This window comes from Pyrgilauda ruficollis, unplaced genomic scaffold (genome assembly GCF_017590135.1).
Source record: "Pyrgilauda ruficollis isolate IOZ18807 unplaced genomic scaffold, ASM1759013v1 scaffold24, whole genome shotgun sequence".
Classification (NCBI taxonomy): domain Eukaryota; kingdom Metazoa; phylum Chordata; class Aves; order Passeriformes; family Passeridae; genus Pyrgilauda; species Pyrgilauda ruficollis.
The window spans coordinates 13,756,622-13,777,040 of NW_024523648.1; positions in this window are offsets into that span (position 1 = coordinate 13,756,622).

Genomic DNA, 20,419 nt, shown 5'->3' on the forward strand with positions numbered 1-20,419 from the left:
ACCTACAAGGCAATCCTGGACAAGGACTGAATTGAAAATTGAAGTTTCTAAGGGGCTGATCTGCCTAAGAACTGAGTCCTCAAGGTATGAGCTAAGAAAATACAAAGAAAATACAAGGTGATTAAGATCTCTATACATCCAAGTTTGCCTTCTGAAATCATACACGTCTAAAGGAAGCTCTCAAGGGCTCTTGAAAGTGTCCGCTATAATGATTATATTTAATATCTTTGCTTTGCTACTGAGCATTCAGGAGCCAGTCCTGTGAACATGAACTCTGACAAAAATAATTTTGTTCCAGCATACCCACTGGCTCTAGTAGCATCACTGTTTGATTAAGCATTCAGCCCAAGAGCAGTACATTTCCAGATCAGTCCAAAATGGTGGCAGGAATAAGAAATATTTCTAACAAAAACTGATTATTAGAACAGAAAGCATAAGATCAGGATCTCTTCTTATTGCTTCATAAGTAGAAATGTATGCTTTTAGGCCATTTGAGTATTTTTTTTAGGAAAATTGACATAAAATCTGAATATGTCCTGATGCTTCAAGAATCAGTTAAATTTCCTCAGCTGGTTTAGTGGTTGTGTACATCCACAAAATGATCTGATTGCGCTATAAAAGGTGAATAGTACATAATATATAACATGCTAATTGCATCTTATATAATCTCTATTTAATGATTAAATGTATTTCTTTACTCATAAACAAAAATAGACAACTAAAAAAAATTAGAATAATCTGCTGTTCATATTAAGTAGATACATGTGGCTTTTATTTGCACTGTTCTTCATTATTTACAAATCAATTAAATTAAATTCAAAATCCTCTGCATAAATACATAATAGAATCAAAAACAAACCAATACTTTCACACATATGGACAAAACTTCATCTCTATGATATTTGCTGAAAAAATGTCTTTTTTTTAGAAGAGTTAGCATTTGAGCATTAGCATTCATAATTCTTATTAAAGATCTGGACCTTTGATTTGGACTTCTGATCTATCACAAAATAATCAGAATTATTATTCTTAGTGGGTTTTTCCACCTAAATAATATCTTATTACCAGTATTGATGTTAAGGGACTGATAATAGATATAAATGGCCAATTTACCAAGAGGTCTCCAGGTCTAGCTAAAACTGTCATAAGCCCAAAGAATTGCTGTAGAAGTAGCTTTTTCCCAGAGGCTGATGAAGATACAGAAGACCACGTTTAATTACTGCATAAATAGGACACCATCACATACGTCTCAGCATATGTTCTCACAGAAGATAAAGATTATTTTTGTGTTAATTTCCAAACTGGTTTTATACATAAATTACCTTTGAATGGAATTAATTTGTCATTTTCTTTCAGGAGAAAGGATCTTCAAAGTACCACACGCAGCAGGTAGAGTTTATTTAGACTGAAATGCAGAACTGCTCCAACAGTTTTCCTAGGAAACTTCCTTAATCTGTGCCAGGTTCAGAATGCAGAAGCATGGGGAGGATCCTGGTGAAAGTGGAGATGGTGAATGAAGGGTAGGCAGGTACAGATTTACTGTGCATGAGGTGGGGGTTTCTTTCTTTTCCATAGATAAGGTGTATTGAATGGATAATACTTTTGTCACATTCATCAGAGGTGCCAATTGCCACCACCATGAGCTGGCAGCTTCCCAAGTGTAATTGTTTAGACATAGGAAAGACAGAGTTATGCAGATGTTGAGCAATTGTTGATAAAGATCAGGGGAACTTTAGAGGGAAAAATCCCAGTAACCTAGCACAGTAGCTCCATAACACAAAACTAATTTTAACCTAGTAAGTTAAACATTGCCAGAGAAGATAAACAGTACAGAAACACTAAATGAGGTCAGAAGATTAAAATAACAATACCAAACACAAGTGCATGAAAGCCAGGACTTCAATGAATCTCTTGCTTCTGATTTTTTTTTTTTTTTTTTTTTACAATACAAGCTTCAGAGCAGCTACAAGTACCTTTGAGTTCAGTTTATCCTTTGGGCTACTATATCCTTTTTACTTTTACGATCAGCTGAAATACAAGCAGCAATACCACTTTCCTCTCACAGTGGGACACTTGCTGTTGTGGGCACAAACAGCTATTCTCATATTCAGCCAACTTGTCCCCCAGAGCTACAAGGTGAGCAGGCAGGCAGACACACTCTCCTCATCTCTGAGACATCTCTGGTACCTCGCGTCTGCCGAGGAAAGGCAGAGGCATCATGTAGAAAGGCAGTGCAAATAGCAAGCCAGCCTACTCACCTGCATTGCTTCAGGTCAGGAGCCATGTGTTGCTCTGGCTTATTCAGGTGGAAAAGGCTAATAAAGAAGAACCCTGTAATACCCTAAAACACAGGAGGAGAAACAGAGGGATAGAAGGAAAGGAGTCACCAGCTCAGCGTTGACAGAGTTCATACAGAGCAATGCTTAAGGATATACAGCGTATGGAGTGAGGCATCCTGTTGTGGGTAGGCATTGTTGGATGGACTGCAGGTAATTAAAACCAGGATTAGGAAGGTAAATTTGAAATTCCATTCAGCCAAGAAATGTGATTTCTGATATTCTTCTTCACACATCTTCAGTCTGTCGTTCACAGAAGGGAAAGCACTGCAGGGGAATCCCTGTAATGTATCCTAGAGGGTCTGACTGACAGCAGTTACTCGGCATTCCTCCTTCACACCAGGAAGGGAAAAAATCTAGAAACCATTCATGTCTGTTATTCATATACTAATATATCAAGAATTGTTAATACTCACAGTCATCTTCACCGCTCAAAAGGGTTTTTAAAACCTTGCAATACAGTCTTTACAGTATGTCTCCATAGGATACTATTCCTTCATCTTAACAATTTCAATTTCCCTCCCTCAAACAATCAATTTGTCCACATCTACTTCAAAATTAGCTGGTTGTTATGCAGTGGGAGATTACTTGCCATATTACTACCAATGTTAACCAAATAATTAGTGTGGTCTAAAGGAGAACCCGTTCTATCACTTGTACCAAGGCTGAAGAACAGATTTCTTTATTTAACAGACAAACAGCAACTCAACCTAGCCTGCTTTTTCCTCAAAACCTGTTTTAGTGGAATTTATTTTAACTGTATTTCATTACTGAATACCATAAAAAAGTAATAAAAAGATACATATCAGTTTCCCTCGAAGTGATGTGAAAACACTTCTTATTGTATTTATAATCTTTTTAGGCTATAACTTTATGATCAAACAGCTGTTGAAACAGTGAATTTTATCTTCATAATCTCATCTAGTGATGTCTCTTAAAAATTGATACCATCTTTTGTAATATTAATAATTTAATCTACAAATAGCTACACAATATAGATGTACTATTAAAACTAAAGGAGAGTGCTGGCACAAGGACAAATGAATATAAACTTATTATGAATACATTTAGTCTGGAAATCAGAAGAAGGTTTTTAACCATCTGGGGACTGTGGTTCAAAAATAGCCTTCCAAGAAAAAAAAAAAGGACAGAAAAAATGAAACAAACCTGTAGTGAGGGCAAGGAAGCATTAAATTTCTGGAAGAATTTGATTCCTGCTGTCTCAGCAAATGTTTCTTTTGAAGGCATATGTTCTTTGGTGTTCTTGCTCAGTTTGGAAGGGTTTGTGAATTAACTAATGTTTTGAATTTTTTTCTCCACATTTATTTTGTCCTTGACACTGCAATTATGAACAGCATCATTTAATGCCTATGTTAACACTTTCAGAAGACTTTTGAGTTTTGAACATTTTATCATGAATATCTGGAGATCTTTTTCAAAAACCCCACAACCTGTTCTTGGGATGTCCACATGAGGGAAATAATATGTTCATACTTGAGATAGATTTGTTCTTAGAGTTTTGCTCTTCACTACCTGTTCTAGATCATTACCAACATCTTACATGTCTTTTCATACCACTGAAAGTTCCTTTATTCATAAGAGGGGTTTTTTTTCTGGAGCAGAAGATTTAATATATGTCTTTGACTTTTCTCAATCTCTCCTGTGTGGACTACTCTAGCCAAAGACACAAATATTGACATAGAACGTTGTGGTTATTTCCATATAATTTTGCTAGCTGTTATTTCAAATGTGCAAATTCTTCTTGCCTGTAAGAAAGTCTTTCCTCCAGCACATTGTTTCCCATGTCAGCCTGTACCCACAAAGCATTTGAATTTCTTACATCTTCCTGTTTGCCCTAATAACAGAAAAAGCCTGTACTCATGCTACTTGTCAGATCATTGACACTTCTCCTCACTTCACTTGCTTTTTTTTTTTTTAATTTTAGCTTCTCTTTTCTGTATTTTTCCTTGTTTAGTTGTGCTCTATGTCTCCTTCAAGGACCACAGCATGTTTTCCTGGTTGTTATTCAGCATAAGTGTCAGGTCTCTGAATGCATTTCCTATTTACCTTCTATTCCTGCACCAAAAGTTATTTAATTTTTAATGCGAAAGACTTTGAACAAGACTTTTTATCATTATGAAAAATGACTGTATTGCTTTCTCTTCTTACTCAGTCTGAACTTTTTGGAATATATATTTCTAGAAAATTTATTAAGCTTTTCTGACTTGAGGCCTGCCTGCCTGTGCCCCACCACAGACTCAGAAAAATTAAGCAGCTCACGCTTTCACAACACAACTGATTGTGAGAGGCTGCAACTCCCTCTTTTAGGAGAGACTTCAGACCTCCTGAAGACTCACTAACACTCTTACTGGCCAAGTGCTACGTCAAAGCTCCTTTGAAGCCACTCAGCTCAGTCTTCTCTGGGAAGACTTGAAAATATTGCAAGCACTTGGAGTTTGTATTTTCCTTTCACATCTCTCTTTACTTAAGGCATACCACAACCTCCTCCTGTACACGCTCACATGTGTGCATGTACAAGTTCTCAGGAGAACTATACAGGCACATATCTGTTACTGAAGCTTTGTCACCTTGCTCATTTTGATCAAGGAATAATTTCAGGAAAAATGAGATACTGTGAACAAGAGTTTCATACATAGAATTGCAGATTCCTAGTGATGATTTTAAAATACCAGCAAAACTTTTTTTTTTCTCCCTGTTCTGCTACAGATTTTACTGTGCCCAAGTCAAGTCAGCCCTCCAGTTCTCCCAAAGAACAGTCCTTCACAAAGGTATGAGAACAGTAAGTTCCCCACTGGTTTGTTGATACTCAGGTGTTGTGCAGACAGGGAAGCACAAACTTAATACAGCATCTTTCTCTGAATCAAAAAAGATTCTTCTGATTAGAGCATATAGTGACAGACAAAGTGGGATGGTTTTGAACTGGAAGAGAGTAGGTTTAGAAGAGGTATAAGGAAGAAATTCTTTACTGTGAGGGTGATGAAGAAGAACAGGTTTCCCAGAGAAGCTGTGGATACCTCATTCCTGAAAATGTTTAAGAACAGGTTGAATGAATCTCTGAGCAAACTGGTCTAGGGAAGAGTATCCCTGTCCATGGCAGTGGAATTGAAAGTAGACCATCTTTAAAGTCCCTTTAAACTCAGGTCATTCTATGATTCTTTGATTTTCATTGGTGGTACCTATCTTAGATTGTTAGGCAATCAGCAGAAGGTTCAGAATGCACTTCAAATTATTTGAATCTTTCTTGTTTCTTATTTAAATTATACCCTGACTAATGTCTTGAGTAAAGCAGCATAATTTTTCCTTTTTTTCTGTTTGAAAACTGCACCCTTCATAGAAAGAAAGAACACCTTGGAAGTTGTTCCTATCTCAGCCATTATTCTGAATGCAAACTTTCTAGGGAATCCAAACTGTCTAGGGAATCCAAGGCCACATATTGGATTATATCTATTTGAATTTTTTGGGATATTATTTAGAGAGTTTTGTCCTTCCCTCAAACAAGAAAAACCTTCATTTGTAAATAGAAATACTTGCAGGTCATTAGTACATGAAGAAGCTAAGGAGAATGTCTTTGGGGATTTCTGGAAAAATTAAAGTTATTTATTGTAAAAAATTGCTCTTCACACATACTGGAGAATATATTCTAATTCCACATCAAAATAATACTGCTGCATTCATTAACAGTGCAACATCAATATTCAAAGGCTTTGTAGACTCTAAGATAACGTACCTAGTTCAGAATTATCCGAGCACCACCAGAGATGTAATGCAGAGTAATCTTATTACACATTGACAGCTTACACCCTAATGGCTCTGATGGAGCTGTTATGATGTATTGTGTCATATCCTAATAGGGATATAGCACTAAAAACAGCTGTATCTTGACAAGCCCCACACAAACTAGATCTGAAGGATCTATGGCTCTGTATGCTGACAGTGCATATAAGCTAAAAAAGTTTATATAAAATGAAAAATTAAGTGCTCAGGAGAGGTCTGCTTTAGTAACAGTAATACTTTGTTCTTATCTAGACCCTTCTGTGTGAAGATATTGAAAGACTGTGATTAATTGAGCCTTAGCAACACTTCTGCGAGCTAGGAAATGTTTTAATATCCCGCATCTCACGCTGAGGCACAGATATGTTCTGTGACTTGTCAAGGTCACCCTGCAAGTCTGTGACTGGGAACTAAATGTTCCTTGCTTCAGCCCTATGCCTTAGGCAGAGAGTCCATCTTCTGCTATTTTTTAGAAATATTAACAAACTCAAATTTCACCCAGTTATCATGTCCTTCAAAGACCATTTGGTAATGTAAATTCATAGTAATTCTAGAACTAATCCTTCAGCACTGGTAGATAATAAAACTGATGGGTTTGCCCTTGCCTTTCCTTAATTCTATTCATTAGACTGGTGATATTATTTGTATATAATTTTTGGAATTTCATTTTGAGTTAGGCTGAAAGCAAAAAAAAGATTTTTTTATTCTCTTGCAGGCTGGTTCAGAGGTATCACTAGCCTCTGTTTCTACATAAGTTAATGCAGTCAGTGTGACTGAAGAAAGAACTGCAGGACCACAGACTATAAAAAGAGAGAGACAGTTCAGGTGCAGTGTAAAATGAGATTCTTGTACTAGTATCACCCTTTGCTTTTCCCATGGGGAGAAGGAGTTGAAGTTTAAAATAAAAGAAGAAAAGATCATAATATTTTAGTGCAAATTAATATTTGAATATTAAACCTGGGGGAATGCTTCTGGTTGGAGACATTTAAGCCAACCTGGAAAGTGAATAGGAGATGCATTGTACTTGTTCTCTATTGCTGCTGCTATACAAGAACAGGGTACAAAAAAGCAAAGTATTTTGAGTATAATTGGTGGAGAATGCAACCGATAGGTTTGTGCAATAGAGTTAATTTCCTTCTCACCATGCTACCTCTCATGATATCTTTCAGCAAACAATTTGCACTAACTCAACCAATCGATGTACCAGCATTATTCAGAAGCGTGCACAGGCATGAACTGTGCTCCTGATTTTCCCACTCAAAGCCCAAGCTGCCAAATACAGCCTTCCACCAGCAAAGATCAGCCAAAGGAAAAGATTCAATGTGGCTTCCTCCAAGCCTCTGGGTAGGCAGTTTTATTTTGTCCTTAATCACACATATTTAAAACAGAAAGAAGAATGAAAGACAGATACCAAAATATGAGAAATCATGCATTAAAAGACACCTGCACCCATTTAGAGCAAAGAACCAATAGCCTGCCACTTTCATGTCATTACACTAAAACATAACTGATATTATAACTTCTATGAGGCTTACAAAGTCATGGAATATCAAAATGCAATGAGTAGTTTTAGACATGTGCTTGAGAAGGTATAAATACAACAATTTACAGATCACATCCACAAGAGCTGCTTAATGGTCAGTACAGTAGGAGGGAAAAAGCCACGGCCTAAGGGGATGAGAGACTTAATGTCAGTTAAGAACATTTCATGCAGCATATACATGCACACTTCCCCAAGAGAATTGCAAGAGGATAAAAGGATGAAGAAATAATAGATATCCCAATGGCTCTTTTATACTAGCTTCTCAATTTAATCTAGTCAGCTTATTATAGAAGAGGAAATAATTCAGAATATATATTTTATTAAACAAATTTCTTCTTTAATCCAAAGGACAATTTTCTCTAATTTGTTTAGTATTCCAAATGATTTATGAAATGCTTTTTGCTCACAATGATGGGTCTGAAATGACTTCTGAGATTTGCTGTGTAAGTATGCAAACCATATTGATTGGAGAGAGAGAGCTCTGTACTTCAGTGAGTGTCAAATGAAAAATCAGGTACCCTATTTAAATTTAGCAATCTGTTCAGTCATTCTGTAGTTTAATATTACTATCTACTGATTATTCAAGGGAGTGAGATAACAGAGTATATTTACCTGCATATTGCTATTAATACAGTGAGTGCATTGTGTCTGTAAGCCTTATTATTGCTAGGTGTTTTCTGTGAGCATTATTTTCTATCAAATCTAACACAAATAAATACATAAGAGATTTTATAAAACTATCTATTTACCTTATAGGAATGTTTTCCTTATGACAATGCAGGACAGTATTTTAACTTGTTCCTAATTTTATTTCTAATACAAACAGCACAGAAACACTTATCTTTAAGAACATTAATAAAATCCATTGAGTTAATTGCCTTGTGTGTCCCAAATAAGAACTATTTTCTCAGGAAAATTAAAATTATATTTAGCCAGTTTTTCACATAAAATTGCACTATAAATCAGAATATTTGACTATTTTTAAATCTTCATATAGAATCCCTTTCACAGGTTAGTTACCCAGTTGAGTGTAATCATAGACACTGAATAATTTTAAAATCCTTATTATCAAAAGTATTAATTAAAGGTATTATTAAAATAATGCAACAGTCTATTTAAACACCCTGATCCTAAACAACCTGAATTACCTGTAAGAACACTTTTGAATGGAAAAACTTTACCTGGATTTCTCCAAACAAAACCTTCTGGAAACCTGTTGTCCTTTATAATTATTGAATGGTTCAGAATAACAGAGTTGCACTTTATCATTTGTTGCAGTGCTTAGTTAAAAGAACTATATGACACAACATAATGATTTAAATGTTTCCCCTTTACAACACAGACTTCCTGTACCCTGATATCTAAAAACTTCATACGGTGCATGATCCTTGGACTGTCTAAAATGAAGGAGAGATTACTATGCCTCACAGGTAGAAGAAATGTCAACATATTCCTTTTATTTGCCATCTGTTCATTATTTTCCCATATAGTCCCTTCGAAATAAGTTTAAAGATTTCTGTGCCCTGGTATTTGTTCTTTAACTCAATTATATATGTGTTCCTTACCCTGGAAAGAAATGTGAACATATTTTGAATTATGTAACCCAAGGCTCATAATCAGGCAGCTCTTCCTTAGAGAGGCCTGTGGTAATGGAACTTACCAGTTAGGTAAATGACAAAAAATGTGACACTGGACTTCATTTATTCCACATCTATTTACCTATGATATTTATTATTGTGCACCCAGAAACCTACTGACTTGTTACCTTCTCCTTAATTTGCTGTACATGATTGTGACATTAATCTGCATTTGTTACTTGTTTTACTGGCTGGGAAAACAAAATGACATAAGAAACTTCTTTCTCCTTTCTGCCAAGAGATCACTGCTTTTGCCCTTTTTGTATATTCAGTTTTGAGCATTGCCTAACCTTTTTGGGACTTGCAATTTACTTGTTGATCCACCATATTAAGCAGAACCTATAGATTATCTTGATCTCTGCATAGATATAGTTATCTAAAAGCAATACTTTCACAGTGGCTGAGACAACCTGGGTACTGAACAGGTATATGAAGTCCTCATCTGTGAGACCACAAAAAATTCAGTCTTGTTTAAAAAATAGGTTTGGTATTCACTGAAGGAAACCACATATAAAATCCTTGGACTGAATAAGGGAAAAGGATAAGTAAGAAATGTCCCTGAGGTGCAGATTAATCTTCATACAGCCCAGTATGCTGCCTCCAGTAACAACAGAGACACAAGAAGACTGATAACTTTCTGCAGTCCATTGCCCACATGGCTGTTTGCAGTGTGGGGAATGTTTTAATTAATATTGTCAGTGGGTACCCTCCTGCCCAGTATTAAAAAAACTAAAGGGCATCTGTGTGAGAGATTACTATTTATAACTAACCCACTAGAGAGGTTGGAGTACTACTGGTACTGCAGTAGTGGAGTTGGAGTTGGAGTGTCCTCCAACCTCTCTAGCGAGCATCAGTTCAAGAAATTCACTATGTTAAGGACTTCAGTCACTGGCTTTAAACAAAAGCCTTACTGGTTTCAAGTTCCCATAGATTTAGGATTGTGTATTCAGTTTATCTATTGCCTATATGATTTCAGGAACCTCACTCATAACCTTCCTCGGCCTTCTCTTCTTCAAATGAAATATCCCAGCCTTTAAGTGTCTCTGCAAAAGGCAGCTGTACCACTATCTTGAACATTTTACTTGTTTTTCTCCATACTTCTTTGGATTCAACTATAACCTTTCCCATTTGTGAAGACAAAACTGCACACTATACCTAGGATATAGGCACATGAGTTTTCAGATGCTCTGCTGACCTCTTATTTCAGGCACTCTCTGGTCCCAAGGATAATCTCATTAACTTTTCTAAACTCACCTAACATTTTTTGTTTGACACTGAGAATTCAGAGAAATGTCAGAGGTCCCTTTCTGAGTTTTAAGTGCCAATCCTTTGTTCAGCATCATGCCAGCATGGTTCATGTTATATTTTTCTAGATGCATTTCTTCAGGCTGAACATGACCTGCCAGTTTTTGGTCTGCTAAGTTTTATTTTGGATATTCTTGCCATTGAAGCCATTGGTATTGAAGGCAAATGACACTGATTGTCAACAGAGAATTTATCCACAAGCTTGCTGGTTTCACTATTCATTGCCCTTGCCGAAGCAGAGATGCTGATTAAAAGTGGTCCTGGTATCAATTCCATTCTGAAATGTTGCCATTATTAAGGCCTATCATAGATTCCTCTTCTTTAAAAATCTTTCCTCCTATCCCATGGCAACAAAATTTTGTAATGAGCCTTTGGTCTGGAACCTGATCAATGACATTTTTAAAAACAGTGTGTGTTATGTCCATTTAATCCCATTTATCCTTATTATTACTGAAAACAAATCCAGAAGCCATGTAACTTCTTCTGAACAGGTTTTCATTCATACTCATAAACATGGTCTTAACAGAAATGGAAATCAGGCTCACTAAAGCCCTTCTGACAGATGGCAGATTCAGCAGCTGTCCTAGTCCTTTAGTTCAGTGTCCATTGGTAATGACATTTTACATCCCTTAGCCAGAAGTTTGGGAATTTCATATTCAGAGCTCTTGGTTTTATGCCATCTGGTCCCAGTGACCTTCCTAACCTGCCTGACTAGTCTCATATTTTCTGTTCATTTACTTCAAATTTGTCTATAGCTTATAGACAATCTGCAACAGAAATGCATCAGGTGTGAGAGTCAGAGCACTAAATGCCTATGCAAAGATTTCACTGAGTTTCTCTGTAATGTCTTTGTCTACCGTGCATGTCCCTTCTTTGCCCTTGCCATGAAGCAGTAAAAATTAAGTCCTTGACGATCCTCACCTTATGAATTATCTTTGTCGAAGAAAAAAATTGTCCCAGTTGTTGAGCAGAGTAAATTTTAAAGTTTGTGAACATAACCCTAATGCATAAGCATGATGTGATCTTAGTCCTAAATAGAAGTTCTGAATAATAAAGTTCTAAGCAACATTAGAACATAGAACCTAAAACATGATTTGCTGTTAGGCACTATTTTCACAATCTGTATAATTTGAAAATATTGAAAGACTTTCATAACCTTCAGCAAAGCGTAGGGCTGAGATTGTACACTGCAAAATACACAGAGTTCACTTCCACAAAAGGTTTATCCAGGAGAATCAAAGGGCAAAGGTGTAAGACAAAAAGTAATACCGCTTCAACCAAGACCAGAGCAGCTTCATCCCCTTCTTAATGGCTTTGGAAAAACTAAGTTCTTATTTTTGGAAAGTAAGCCTTCCAAAAAGATCAACAACAGTATCATCAAAGTTTGTGTGCTGCTCTGTGTGTGTGTTCCTAGAAAGCAAAGGTTTTTCAGTTTCTATACTTCATGCAGACTAGATTTTAGGGAAACAGTGGAATATACAGAGTGTAAATCACCAACCAAAGGAGAAAGAGAGATTATCAATTTCCTTTGGTAATTAAAGTGATAAGAGGAAATCTATGTTATTTCTCTAGAACTACTTAAGCTATTAAAAGAAGATTTAGTTCTCACACAATGCTTTTCAGTTTTAAAACATTTACAAACACAAGCTGTAAAAATTCTGAATGATACCTAAACCTGCACAGGGAATAGTATAAGGTTTAGATGCCTCATATTGTGTATTTCAAATTATATTTTGGAGGCATGAGAGTGTTTGGGAAGTGATGAGAGAGTCAGAAATTCTTCACCTCAAATGGGTGTTTGAATTAGAATTTGGGAGCCCTAACTCCCACAGCTGTGCTCTGCTCATAACAACCTTTTATAAGTTTGGCACAAAAGTCTGCAGGTCTGAGTTATTTTGTTCAAGGAAGAACATATTTCTCTCTGAGAATAACCACCTTTTTCAAACGAAAAAGAAGTTGTTATTATTGGTTTATTTATTGTCAAGGCATATCAGACTCACTAAACATTAACATGCATTATTTACATTCATTTTAAAACAGAATTTTCAGTCAGATTTTTAAACTTGGGACATATATCCAGGAAAAAATGTTCATGAACTCATGACACACAGTAAGAGTGAAATTAACCCTCAGAAATATGTCATAAAAACAGATGACTAGTTTGACAGAAGTTTGAAATGTATTCTTATGCAAAATATTTTTGTATAAACCTCAAGTAGACCAGAATGTACTAGAAAATGCTTATGCACAAACAACTGAATGTTTCCAAATTCATCTATGGCCTTAGTTCTAGTAGCCTCAACACTTCCACCTCATGGAAGCAGTTTTAAACAGATTCAGTTGATGTTTGAAGACCAAATTCTTCTTCTCACAGAGCATATGTTTCCACTATTCTTAATATTTCTTAAGAAGTTCCTTCTTAAAAGATACACAGAGATTTTTTTTATTAGCACATTGATTTTACTTAATGGCAGCACACAAAACAAAACTTTGGCCATCATCACTCCTTAACTGAAAAAGACACAAATCACATTACCTTTATAACAGTCCATTAATTCACATCTGCACAAACAACTGACTAGAGTGGAATACTGAGGTAATATTTTGTATAGCTCTATTAAACTCAAAGTTTGGGTTAACTCTTTGCTGGAGCAGAGAGCCCTCTTTTCTGAGACATTAAGCATAATTAAGCTGCATGTAGCTACTTAAAACCTGAAACTAAATACTGACTACATTTCACACACCAAAGTGCAATTTCTATACTCAAAATGTCATAAAACAGTCTAAATATTGCTTGAAAAATGACTGAAAGCTTAAACAGAAATATAAACACTACATTTATTGATAACGTCTCATCAGCTTAACAGTTATATGAAAATACATTATATATAATATGTTACACATATATTATATATGTGGTTTTTACACAACACCTTCATGTTTTATCTTTAGCAAATATATCAATACATTTACCTTTAAATTCTATTCAAAGACAGTTTCATGTTCTTTGTTCACCTAGACTCTAAAGACTTGAGAAAACTGTAGTAGTGTCTGTTCTTTCTGAGAGTTAGACATGAACCCTGCAAACAAAACAACTTGTAATCTTCTCCCCATGAGTCTTTGAACATACAGGTCTCATCCCAATAAGGTATAGATGAGGGTGTTTTGGTGAAATATGAATACTACTGCCATCATCCAAGGTGGTACAGACAGAGTTTCAGTATACAAAATAATCATCTCTGGAACTCCCTAAGACTCTCACTCTGCATGTCATTAAAGAAACTAAAATTCCACTACATATAAGTTTACCTCACTGACTTCTCATTCTTGCTGCTCTTCATTTCTGAGAAAAAAAAAAAAAAAAACAACACACCACAGTTTGAATTTCACTAGTAAATCTGTTAAGCTCTTTAATCTCTGAAACTAGTGGAAGTTTCCCCCCTGACCTGCCAATGGAATCCATAAAATATACTTGGAAAAGTTTCCTGAAAAATAAAGTCAAAATAACATACAAAACTGAGGAATTTGTGCGAAAAATCTTATTAATAGATGGGACTTAGCATTCACTCATCTTTCAGACCTCTTTGACTTTAACTCCAGCATTTGAACTACTCCCAACTTGAACTCTTAATGTTTGTCTTCTCAGATTATGAGAACTATAATGTGAGTAAAGTCAATATACTGCACATGAAGTGTAGCAGTGAAAACCGTAGTTGTTCATGGAGTGAACTATATCCTATATCATGCAAACCAATACTGGTGGATCAAAGATGAATCCCACTTGAATGGAAAGACTCTAGCATGCAGTGTTCACTCTACCAAAAAGAAATTAGTTTTGTTTAAATTGCCTTTGTGAATGAGAAGGAGAAAAATTACCTCTGGGGAACGGGAAATAGAGACAGTAGAGTAAAATTAGTTAATCCCGGATTTAGAACACTTATAGCAATTCAAGCAGAATTCAAAGGAATGCCCATAAAAACAGGGAACACAGCAGGAGAGCAGAACAAAATGAAATGGAAATTGTTTTTTACTTGAGAATATTGAAGAAAAAAGGAAATGACTTAACAGTGTACAAAGAGAGTATCCATGCTTCAGAAGAAAAACCAGAGGGATAGAGAAGGCTCTGGGACATACATTGGCCATTTTGGTGCAAACAAAATATCCATGCAACCCAGAATATTGTCAACAGCAATGACCATGAACAGATACAAAGTGATATGCAACAACACAGTAAATTATACTTTCAGAGCTATTTTCAGCTATAGGGATTTCCTGATTCTAATGTGATTTATCTGTTTAATGACACTCAATACATCTCTCTTTCAATTAGTTGTCCAGTTTCTCCTGTGACACATGTAAAATTTATGTATCTCAAACATATATTGGAAAGGAAAATTCCATAGTGATGTTTGTGACCCTGTCCACTAGCAGTTTCATTTTATGGTCTTTTTTTCTTAAATTGGAAGAAATGGAGATGCAAAAGTTCAGACCTTAACATCTGTGTTTCTTCTACTCTGCTCATTTCACCAACCTTAAACAAAAGAATGCTGCTATAGAATCTGCACAAGATGACTACAGAACTGAAAAGTTAGCACATTGTTAATATTTCTCTTATATATGAGGAAAGCACAATGTCATATTTGAACCCAAATGATTTATAAGTAGTATGTGTCCTGTACAACCCTGACAATGTAAAAATCAACTAAAGTCCTTCTACATTTGTAGCACCAGCTGACAAAAAGGCAACCTAGAAAGTGGTCAGTACTTTTTGCTCTCACAACCACCAGTTAGAGCTCAACAAATTGTAATGTGGCAAGAGATGTCAGGTAGTCGTCTTCAACATTTTCAGTGACAGTGTGAAATTAATTTACAAACTAATAACTTTGCAAAGTTCAAAAGTAGGAAGAAATTATGTGGGCTTAAAAGATAATAGTGTTTGCTCAGAATACACAGGACAGGCAGAGAATGGCGAGATGATATTCACCATTCTCATCATTGCTATTATTATTATACAATTCCACCCACAATTCAGTCAGAAAGTGTCCTTGTTAAAGCAGCTGTGGCCTGAAGGATAAACAACAGTAAAAGTAGTCACCATTAGGGAAAGAAGGAACTCAACAAACAAAGCCTCATGATTTGCTATCAAGGTTGTCTTGTTTTCAGATGACCTCCCTTCTCTGAATTCCCCTTGGTAAAGGTTATTTGCAAATGCCTATTAAACGCTGCTTCTTAACATTCTCTCTGTGCCTTGTCATTGTAGCACAAAACAAATGAATAAGCCTTCAAGCTGATTGTTTTATTTCATCTTTTTCCAGATTTCATGGGGATATCAGAAAAACTTGACACTCTCTTGAACTCTTCACCTCAGAATCCAACATGTATTGTATTTCATATACTCTCTTGGGATTCATGTCCTTTAGTCAATCTTCAGCATGCAAGAAAGCTAAATGGAATGAGACTTTTCAGCTAAGAAATATATCTGAAGAAATATTTTATGGTTTCTACCCTGCTTAGTTTATATCTATAATTTTTGTTTTCTGTAGTGCATTCTGTTATAATATTCATTACACTATTGGACTAATTAAGCATGCTGTACATGGTGCCCTATCTGATGATATATTACAGAACACCCAGTCCAATAAGAAATATTTGTCAACAATTGAAATTCAACCATAAAAGAAATATGTTCAAAACACTTGTGAAAAACATTATATAAATGGCATACAACAACAACAACAACAAATTAACAGGTAAGTAAACCTGAAAGAAACTGTGCAATGAAGTAACTGCTGGATAGAGATGTCAAGAAAAACCCTAACAGAACAGGGGGGAAAAGCGTGGGATCATTCTGGATAAGAAACTCCAGGTGGAATCATCACAAGAATCCAACAAAGAGTATCTCTAAAAAATGAAATAAACAATGGAAATTTCAAAACACCAGCAAATATTTTTGTGATCTATATTCTGCCTTCTCTATATTCACCCTACTTTCTTATTGCTTTTCTTGCTAAAATAAAGGAAATTGGAGGAAAATAAATAGTTCTACACCTTAGGTGCTCTATATGGACTATTTCATTCACTGTGCATCCTTCAAAGAGACTTGAAGTTCAATGCTTATAATTAACTACATTTCCATTGTAAGGTAGGATTTCTGCTATACAAAACTTTCTCCCTGTTTTGAATTGAATGCTTCGCTTGCACTACACCTTCTGCACATTTGATCAACAAATGTGAGACTTCATTAAATCTCAAAGAGCTTAAGCTAATACAGAAGGAGTTTATTTTTCTAAGCATGGTTTGCATTATAACTACCTGCAGTTCATTTTAGACCTGAAGTTTTATTTGCCAGGAAAAGAAAGGAATGTGCTTATCTTTAAAATATGATCATTAAATAAACATCTTTCATGCGAGAGATTTGTTATATTAAAGAGTATTAAAATTATATCAGCCAGCTCTTTTATTTTGAAAGACTGCATACAAGTGAGGAAATACAGTAATACTGATGTAGAGAGGTATAAATAATAAGAACAGCTTCTTTCTCTCTCTCTCTCTTCTTTCTAAAATAATAGAAAAACTCTATTATTTTACATGCTATCCTGACAGTCCTCCCTGGGATATAAAATTACTCCAATTCATAGCTGACTTTGGGTAAGATATTTTGAGTTTCTACTATGAGTATGCAACCCCATCTAATTTTCCATGAGACCTGACTATCAACCTCTCTTTTCAATCCTAGATCAATCAGGGAGCCCCAGATGTCCCATTTTTCCAGTGATTCTCACATTGTTAATGAAGAGAGAAAATGTAACTAAGCTTCTCAAACTGCCAGCAACAACCAGTGGCATGAACAAGATTTGTCAGCTAACAAATCTATGGTTCACTAAGGACTATTGAAATTCTCCTTCGGCCCAACAGTGCTTAAATTTTGCAAAAATGCAAAGTATTTCTCTTGTACCTTCAGAATAAATCTTCCATAAAAGTGTGTCATATGGGTGCTGGATTTTTAGAACTATTAATTTCAAGCAAACTGGATACACAAATTAACTGTACTCTCCACCTACCCTGAACCATGTCCTGACCTGACCATCCTTGCATCTAACTCTTCCCATTCAGAAATGGGAAAGCAATAAACTCTTGGGATGAGCTGTTATATCTGTGAAGGCAGGCAGGGAAGAACTTCTGTATAAAACTTTTCCCCACAAATGGCAAAAAAGATAAGGCAACCACATAAAGGAGCAACCTCAGAAAAGAGGTTTTTAAAAAAGAATTTTTAGTAGGTCCAGGCTGAAACCATGGAAAGCATTGGTCCCCCACACCAGATTAGCAACACTCTGTCCTGCACTGGGTTATTAATCTTCTTAGGAGTTGCTAAGGCACTTGATCACTGCTAATGGAGCATTTGTCCTACATCAATATTAATGCAATTATTATCAGAAAAGTATTGTCCCTATATCTAATGCTAGGAAATATCTGAAGAGTCAGGGTTCATCTGTGTTCAAAAGAATGTGTTACAGGTAATATGTTTTTCTGAAGAACTCAGATAAGGTATTACTTCTGGGTTTTTGGGAGGGCTTTGTGGATTTTGTTATTGTTATTGTTTATTAAAAAAAACACGTTTAAAAACATCAGTTCATCTGAGTTGTATGAAATCTGTTGCATACAATTCCAACAGTTTTGTTAAACAAGAACAGGCAAGCCTTAGTTCGTATCTTGTTCCTGTGTAAAATTCATTTTCATGCAGTTTCTCCCTTTGCACAGGTTTTGTTCCATGGAAGCCCTTATTTCTACTGGTTTCAGTCAGGAAACTCTAGATTACTCAGACAGAGAAACAGGTTTCCCGACAGTTCTATAAATCTCTGATGCTCCTCTGAAACTGCTGCCAACAGGTGGTAAACTGCTACCATTCACTGCAAACAATTTTGCAGCATGGGCATCAGGATGCTACACTAACATTTAGTGCAAAACAAATGGACTTGCAGAATTCCTGGGACCACACAGTAGGTTTATTCCAGCCATGAAGCAGCTATCAGATGGCAACAATTTTGTCACCACTAGTACAGAACATAATGGAATATGTGTCCTGGAGCTGAAAAGCTCCATAACTCATTAACTATCCCATGAGTCATGCCTGTCACCACTAGCTTTAAGTTTTAATTTCCTTGCTTTCACTGGTTGTCAGGGCTATTTGACTATATCTCTTTCGTGTTTAATCAGCAGTACCAGTGCTTTTGATGAGATTACGTTGCTAACCTGGTGCTCCAGGAAGCCACAAACATAGATCTGTTTATACAGGAACAAATTAAGTACAGCTCTTTACTCTGAGACAGAAAAAATAACTAGTCTTATGAAACATAACATCTTTAGCAGAAATGCTTTGGAGAGCTAGATTATCAAATGTAACAGTTCAGTGGTTCAATTCATACCTGACAGGCTTCAAAGAATATATATGCAAATTGATCTCCCAGCTGCAAGGGTAATTAACATGGGCTGCTGCAGGGGGCTCTTCTTCCACCCATTCTGTTTCATTATTATTTTAGTGACTTTACATTTTTCTCAACCCACTGTCTTTTGGTATGGAAATAAATTTATCTTCCTTCTTTATGTAAACTTCATTACACCACAATCAGCAGGGAGTCTAGCCTGCTGGAAGTGAAAGCGCTTGAAAACCAATATAGCCTGACATAAAGCTTAGTTCTGTACAAATACTTTTGTTGTTGATATTCTTATGTGTATTTTTGTGGTTTTTCCCAGTACACTTCTTGTACTGTTAAAAGGGACTACAGTAAGCCCGATTCATCTCTTGCACTTAAACCAATTTAACAACACTGAGACAGAGCTAGCAAAAGATGAGGGAAGACAAAGAATCTTGGGACATGTTGTTTAATTAATCTTTTCCTAGGGCATTAAAATCATATTTGTACCCAAGCCAGCAGACTTCTTCCCCCTCCCAAAGCACGAAGGATCCAGCCTTAAGGGCAAAGCACTTATGCAGTATTGGACCTGCTGGCCATGTACTGGGTCATGAACAGAAGTATGTGGTTCTGTTTCCACAGAGATGTGCCCTCTGAATTATATACTGGTAAATGTTCTCCATATGGTTATGAAGAAACACCAAAACTATTTTCCCATTATACAGTAAGAGTGAAACTTACAGGGAAACAATCATATTACACGTCTGGGAAAACTATAGACATAAAAACATTACTGCTTTTGGATACCTTTCATAACTAGAAACTTCTGTATGAAGCCATTTCTACAAATTATGAAGGAAAATCATATGTTAAAACATTTTAAACAAATGTTTATGAGTAGATATAAAGTAACAGGTATATCATAAGTGGCTAAACTTTCCTTTACAGATGGCCACTGAAGTTAATTGATTTACTACAAAGATAAATGTAATCCATCCCACAGCATGTTTCCATGTTTCCATCTTTGTATCAAAGTTTGATAATGCTTCTTTCCACAAAAGCCTTTACAGTCTTGAAAGAACAGGGTGTATGTGAATGTATGCATGTGCGTAAACACAAATCTATGTTAAATAAGGTTGGGGAAATCCTGTCAATGGTTGTATTATTATGTTAAGTATTCAAGCAGTTTCCTCATCGAATCAGTGTCAGCTACACAGAAAAACTTCAGTCTGTATGTTACTAGATCTAGGCCAGTGCCCTGAAGGGACAGGTCATGCCCTGTATTTATTCTCATCTGATGCCAGAGTGCTAAACAACTAGAGGAGCTCTTCTGCTGCCTACACACTATTGCATACCCAATACTTAACCGAGGTTAATTGTATGTATGCCAAGAGG